Below are 7,416 nucleotides of genomic sequence, written 5' to 3' on the forward strand. Positions count from 1 at the left end.
TGACACGGAGAAAATCCAGTTGCAGGGGGAAATAATGAAGCCAACACAGAAAGCAGGATAGAATAAGGGTCTAGGGAGAGAGGGGGGAAAGTGGGAAAGGGAGGGAGGCAGTCATAAAGAAAGAGAATCGTGTTTAAATTCCCAGGTTCTAATTTCCTTTGATTTTATTTGCCAATAAATATCTTTCTCCTCCCCTCTTTTGTTTCATAAGCAAGTTTGAGGTTTTTTCTATTATGTACAACCTCAAGAATGTTGACTGACTCTAGAGTCATATTTTTCTTTATGGGGCAGAACAACAGTAGAGTGGGAGAAAATACTTTTAGTCATATTGTCCTAAAAGTAGCAAGTTTTAATAAATAATGACATGCTGTTTTGTCAATCTGTTGATTGCCATGTTTTCTCTTGGATCTATCTGCCTTTAAGGCTCAAATGCTCTGTGATGAAAAGTTGAGGGATTAGTTTGGTCTGGTGTGGCTCAGTGGATTGAGTGCCAGCCTGTGAACCCAAGGGTTGCTGGTCCAATTCCCAAGCAAGGCACACACACAGGTTGTGGTCCCCAGTTGGGGGCACTCAAGAGGCAACCATACATTGATGTTTCTCTTTCTTCCTCCCTTCCCCTCTCTCTAAAAATAAATAAAAAAATCTTTTAAAAAAAGCTTAGGGATTCTTGTAATAAAATTTAAAATACTTGTATATTTCTATTCTTTAGCCAATACCAAAGATTGGCAAACAGATTTCTGTAAGGGTCCAAATAGTAAATCTTTTAGTCCTTGAGGGCCATAGAGACTTTTCTGAAACTGCTTACTCTGTCCATTTTACTGTGAAAGTAGCAGAGACACTGTATACAGGGATGAGCATAGCTGTGTTCCAATAAAACGTGATTTACATAGGTAGAAAGCATGCCAGCTTTGGCCTGCAGGCTGTAGACACCTGTTCTATATGATCCAAATGCTCACTGTAAAAGCAATGACTTCAACAGAAAATAGAGCATTTTGAGAACTTTAGCTATAAAGTCTTTCCAGCTCTCTCCCATAAACCTTTTGATTCTGAGTTGGCAAGCATTCGACATTATCTTAGCTGCTGCATCAATACACTGTTTTAAGTAATTGGAAATGAAATACTTTTGTCCCTTACCAACTTGGCTGACCTTGTTCTCACCATTCCCTGTATGGTACTAATGATGCTTGAAATTAAATGTCATTTCTGTTTATCTGCTAACACATATACAGCATCCCCCATAAAGTACATATCTTTTAAAGAACTGATTCATTGGAAAACATGAATGTGAGCAAGATAAGACGACTTCTCTTGATCTGGTATGTTTGTCCTCTTTCTAAGACACATAAGGTATAGGAACACATAATCATGCTTGCTCATTAATATGTTAGCAATAATCAAATTTGTTGTCTCGACTCAGAGTTTTGGGGTTCTGTGGGTCTCTGATTTGTGTCAAGTTTATGCATCTTAGTGGAATCAGATTGTTTTTTTCCATAAACGTAATTAAAGCACCCTTTATAGTCCTTTAGCTCTGGCCAATTATCCTCTGTGGTGGTTTTAAGATTTGTTCACGAAACCTTTGAGAGTCTTCTCTTCAAGAGGTGAGGTCTAGTTTCCTTCCCTTGAGCATGAGCTAGACTCAGTTACCGGCCTCCAAAAAATGAAATGAAAGGGAAGTGAGGACATGTGACTCCGAGATTAGGTCATAAAAGACAACACCACTTCCTCTGTGCTTTCTCTTGGAAGCCAGCTACCATGACATGAGGATATTCAAACAGCCTTACGTTGAAACTACATTCATGGGGTGACACATCAAGGCTTCTGGCCAACAGCCTGCGAGGAACTGAGGGCTCCTGCCAACAGCCACATGAGTGAGTTTGGAGTGGATGCTCCAGCCCCAGTCAAGGCATCAGACTACAGTTTGATTGAACCCTCAAGCCAGAACCACCCAGACGAGTCATGCTCAGCTTCCTGGCTCATGCAAACTTTAGAGAATAAATTTTTAGAGAATAGCATTCTCTAATAAATGTTTAGAAAATAATTTAGTATCTAAAAGATACTAGTGCATCTTCTAAGGAGTGTTTATGGCTCAAAGTTTATGGCTCAAAGTGGAGAGGCCAGAGGTGGAGATGATGGTGGTGGAACCATGCATCTGGTAGCTGCTCTGCCAGAAGCCAGGCCTAGATGTGTTGGTGGCAGAAGATAGAGTTCAACTTACTGAGTTCAACAAATTTAATCCAATTTATTCATTCAAGATTATTAGGGTGTTTTTTGGCAGATATTAGTAGCTTCTAGTGCAGTAGTTCGCATTCCTGGAGAATTTCTAAAGTGGTGATACCTGGGTCCCTCTCCCACAGACTAAATTAATTACACTAGGGTGTCATCAGGGAATAAGGATTCTGAAAATTCTCCAGGTGATTCTAATGTGCAGCTAAGATTGAGGTTTACTATTTCACAAGTTAGAAGTGGGAAAGAGTACTGAGCCCTCCCCAATATCTCTCAACCAGATGGTAAATTACAATGAAAGCAGTCTCAGATCAAATCTGCAAAGCAAATATTTACAGGCAAGCAGAAACTGATAATAAACTTTTCTGAAGCCTCCGTGAGTCACTAACAGGAGAGGCATTCTAGACAGGCATAAGGCGTGAAGGATTTGCTCAGGCAGAGCTCATGGTATTCCAGGACCAGAATTCAGCTGGCCTTCTGGTCCAATCCTGTGCCTGGCAGCCGTCCCCTCAGAGGTCCCGGTCCACCTGGGGTGGGTGCTGGGCTTACCCAGTGCTCAGTCCTCTTTGTGAGAGGGGGGAGGTGCCTGGACAAGAATTCCTCCAGCTCACCCACATATTTTGAACTCCATTTCTAGAATGAAAACAAGTCTTTAATATCCAATGTGCTACCTAACCAAACAATGCTGACTTGGGCTGAAGAAAGCAGATCTTGTGATAGCACCATCCGAAATATGGGCCCTGAGAAGAGCACCGGTTTTGCAGCCTTGGATGCACATCAGAGCTCCTAAGGAAACTCTTAAAGACACCCCAGCCCCAACCCCAGCCTAATCAAATCCAAAACTGTGAAGGCAGCGTCTGCACATTGGTACTTTTTACAAGCTTCCCGATGAATCATGATCGGCAGGGGTCATGGTGCTGGGGAGGGGTGACCCTGAGTGGGCAACACACAGGAGGGAATTTTTAGGTGGTGAAACTCTTCCGCGTTCTGAGTGTAAAGGTGTTATACAAATCTGTACACATATTCACACTCATAGCTCTACTCTATGACGGGTAAAAAAGGCCAGTCTTATTGCATGATAATTGAAAAGCTCAAATATTGTAACCGTTAAATTCTTTTTAAAAGCTTCAGGTGATTCCAATGTACAGCTGGAGCTGGGAGTCACCGTAGTCAGTTCGTACAGGGGCCAGTCCACCATCTGTGGGACTTGCCCTCATAGTGAGGGCACCACCAGTACTAACTTCCTAACAAACCTCTCCTGGCCACACCACATTTGCTATGTTAAAGTATTTTACAGTAAATTGTAAATACCATAATCATGAGATATAGCTGTCTTACCAGATTCACACTGGAGAATTTCAGAATATTGCAGAGGGGAATTGCATGAGTCAATAGTTCCATTAATCTTTGCTCTTGGAGAAAAAAATCTCATAATGCAATTGCTTTGCCTCAGAACAATGTTTCTCGAACTCATAAACTGTGGTTTTTATAGAATAACAAAGAATCCCAAAAGGAGAACAGTGTGGCAGTTTAATTAGTTTTATTTCTGAATAGGATTACAGGAAGAAATAAATACATTTATATCCCCAAACTGTGCACGAATATGTCTGTATTATATAAAGGAAATAAAAGTTTGGAGAAACAACTCGTGCCATTTCCTACTTTATTCTATGTCACGGCAGTGTTGGTCGTGACCCAGGATCTTGATAGCACCGTGCACTGATGTTGAGAAATGTCACCGGTAAAACACGGTGGGAGAATGCACCCGAGTGTTCATGCTTTTTCCTGCCACGAGGCACAGAGGCAGGTGGGAATCTGAGGCCTGGCTGAGCCATTCTTTAGCTTTCTGAAGCCAGACAATTTTTTGATCTCTGTGTGCCCCCATTGGCTCACTTGTAAATGAGAATAATTACAGCAGCCTCCAGGTCAGGGTTGGGCTCCCTGCACCCTCAGGGGATGTGCCCACCTCCTCAGTTGTTCTCACCTCCTTCTACGTTCATGTTAAGACTCACGGAGAAGGACACTGGCCATGGAAGTCCTCACCTATTTCTCAGCTTGGAAGCCAGAAGACTAATCTGTATTTACTGTCTTTTTCCTTTAAATGATGTGACGTAGGAGCGAGGTCTTATCAGAGCTTTCAGTTTGTGAAATAATCGAAAGAGCTTAGCAACAGTGTAAATTCTTTAATCCCTAATGATTTGAGTCTTTGTGGCTGGAGGCAGAAGAATGATTAAGCAGTGGTTCTGGCCAAAGAAGATTACCATCCAAGCTGATCCACCCCACGCAGGTCCTGCCTTTGTAACAACCAGATAAGTTTCACTACAGACTTGTCTTATGAAAAACCAATAACAGTGCATGAGGGGGAAATGCTATGATTATCCTAGTCCAGGAAAAGTGTACAAATGGTCCCAATGGAAGGGGATGAGCACGCAAACAGGCATATGTTGCGTTCCTTGCCACTGGTTGAATTACCCACCATTCATCCACCTTCAAGTCATCCCAGGGCCTGTGAGGGCCTGGCAAACTGGGCAGAGATTGTTGGATACTCACTAGGGCACTTCCTAAAACTTTGGAGACATGGAACAATATGTCCTATGTACAGAAATATGAAGCATGCAGAACCCAAGTGAACACCAGGAGGTAAATTCACAGGCAGAGCAGTTAACTGTGTTCAGCCTTCGGCTTTTGTTAGTCTGGGCAGCAACGGGGAGAACTGTTGTCTCACTCATGGCAGCCAGTCCCACCATTGGTCACGACATGGACAGCGGTTTAAACTTATGAAGACGTGCTGTATGCCTCATGTCTATTCAAGCCAAAACCAGAAAATTTCTAAAACACAGAGGATAGCAACCCTGACAAGTCTGTGGTTAACTTGGCGTAGTTCAAGATATTTAAATTTCCAACCTATCTTTTAGATTGCAAAAGCTATAAAAAAAAAAGCTAATCCTGAAAGAAAATCAGGTGCTGGTTTGCAAACTCAGGATTTTCTGTATGAAGTATGTAATTGGCCCTGGTACACTGAAGGCAAAGAGACAGAAGAAAGGCAAACCACTCCAGATTGGGAGATGTCAGGTCTGATAAGCAAGGAACTTACTTACGTCTGAGTCTTGTCTTAGGTGGCCACAGGACTAATCGATGTACTGGCCTGCCAGAGTGTTAAAAGTTTGTACCGAATCCTTGCATTCAGTCACGTGTACCGTCCAGATGGTCTGAACACATTGCTCTCTCATGGCTGCATCTTTGAAAAGTCTTCAGCTATCAGAATGGCAGGAAGAACACACATTCCAAGGACAGGGGAGAGGGTGAGGGGCCTCTGACTGCCCAGGTCCTATTCACATCCTCTCCATGACCTCCTCCAACAACAGCAGAAATGTGTTATTTGATGTGCAACAAAGTTACAAATGCAACTAAAGAGCACAATGCATGTTGGGAGAAAAATCAGCTATAACACACATCGAGAAAGGGAAGAAATGGCAGTGTTGAACTTGAAAATGACAGGTTTAATCTGCTTGGGGCCATGCAGCAGGGGACTGCAAAATGAAATCTTGGCCTCTCACTTTGCAATGCATTTAATTTAATGTGCACACACACTTTACAGATTTGACTTTGTGTGCTACTGGGTGGTTACACCACAGGACAGCCGAGTTCAGGAATATCTACATCTGAACACCCTGGGACTCTTTTCCTGGCCTCTCTGAGTCTTCCAAGGTCCACCCAATATGTCACAGGGTCCCTGTAACTTCAGTAAACCATAGAATGTACTCCTTAGTTGTTCTTCTTCCTTCCCAATTGTCTTTTCTACCCTTCACCTTTTTTTTCTAACCACCTTACTGATAATTTGAAATATCTTTACCTGAACTAGGACTTGAAGACTTGAAGTCCTCACCAGGAATGAACGATTTGGCACAGGATTCTCTCTGGATGAAGCAGGTTATCTTCTTCCACAGAATCTCAGGCAACTGAAATGCAGACTGCTGAATCCTAGAGGTTTGAGGTTGGGATGCTGCTGGGTAGAGAGCCAGAGGATGCTGGCTCCCTTGAGGATGGGAAGTAGAGGAGGGCTGCAGACCCATTTACTGAAAGTCTGCCTATCTTGGCCTTTAAGCTGCGAGTGGAGTAATAAAAATATTTTGCATTCAAGTTCAAATATTTTGACCCCTTGCAAACCTGAGGAGTAGTTACTTTTATTCCAATAGATTGCTGACCCTGATTTTTAAAACGGGCTAGTGACCTTATTCTGCACCCTGATCTTGGAGTGGGTTTTAACAGCCGCTGGCAGCCTCTTCAGTGTCTTGGCTTCTGTTGCCTCAGAGCCATGTGAAAGCATATGGGTGTGGCCAAGGCTCCTGGAATGGAGACTGCAACTCTAAATCCTTTCCTCTGCTTTTCTTTCCTTCGGCTTTACATCTATAAATATTCTTGGTTTTTGAGGACAGAACAGCTGAATTAATAAGTGACTATGCACATAGCACAACAGGGGCGTATGTGGGCTTTCATCCTTTCTGCCTTCCCCTGTGGTTTGCTTGCAGCTCTGGAATTAATGCATGCCCCCTGTTTGTAGGCGAGCTTGGCTGTGCCCCTCTCTCTCCACCCTACCATGCATGCTTCCTACACTAATAGCCTGGTAAACTCAATATGCTCTGATTCAAGGCTCAGAGTGAGGGATCGGCTGGCCGATGGCCAATATCTCAGGGTTTCCTGACCTTTCAAAAACAGAATTCATATCATAAGAGAAAGAAATAAGACAAAGTTTACACTAAGCTAGAAACTGGCTTCTGGAAAAAATCTTAATGTTATATGTTTTTTGCTTTTAAGTAGCTTAGGAAAACAAACATTCCCTGGATGGATATCAGTAAAAATTTTTATATAATGTCTATAGTCTAAAGAGTTTCCCCATATCATGTAGAGCTCTCGATAGCCTTTAACATGACCATAAATATTAGTAAATATATTCCATGAAAATTGCATAGTATGGCACTAATTTTATGTATCTTAGAGACTGATCTAAGTGTATTGCCTGTTTTAATGATGAGGTAACTCAGCAGCCTAATCTCTACATAGCATTGATGAATTAAGAGGTAATACAACATTTACTTGTATATATAATCCCAGTCCACAATTTGAGGGGAAATTATTCAATTGCTATACTGCCTCTAGAATGCTTTTTCTGCTTAGAAACCATAATCATGCACT

This window comes from Artibeus jamaicensis, unplaced genomic scaffold (genome assembly GCF_021234435.1).
Source record: "Artibeus jamaicensis isolate MK-2021 breed Jamaican fruit bat unplaced genomic scaffold, CSHL_Jam_final scaffold_474, whole genome shotgun sequence".
Lineage (NCBI taxonomy): Eukaryota > Metazoa > Chordata > Mammalia > Chiroptera > Phyllostomidae > Artibeus > Artibeus jamaicensis.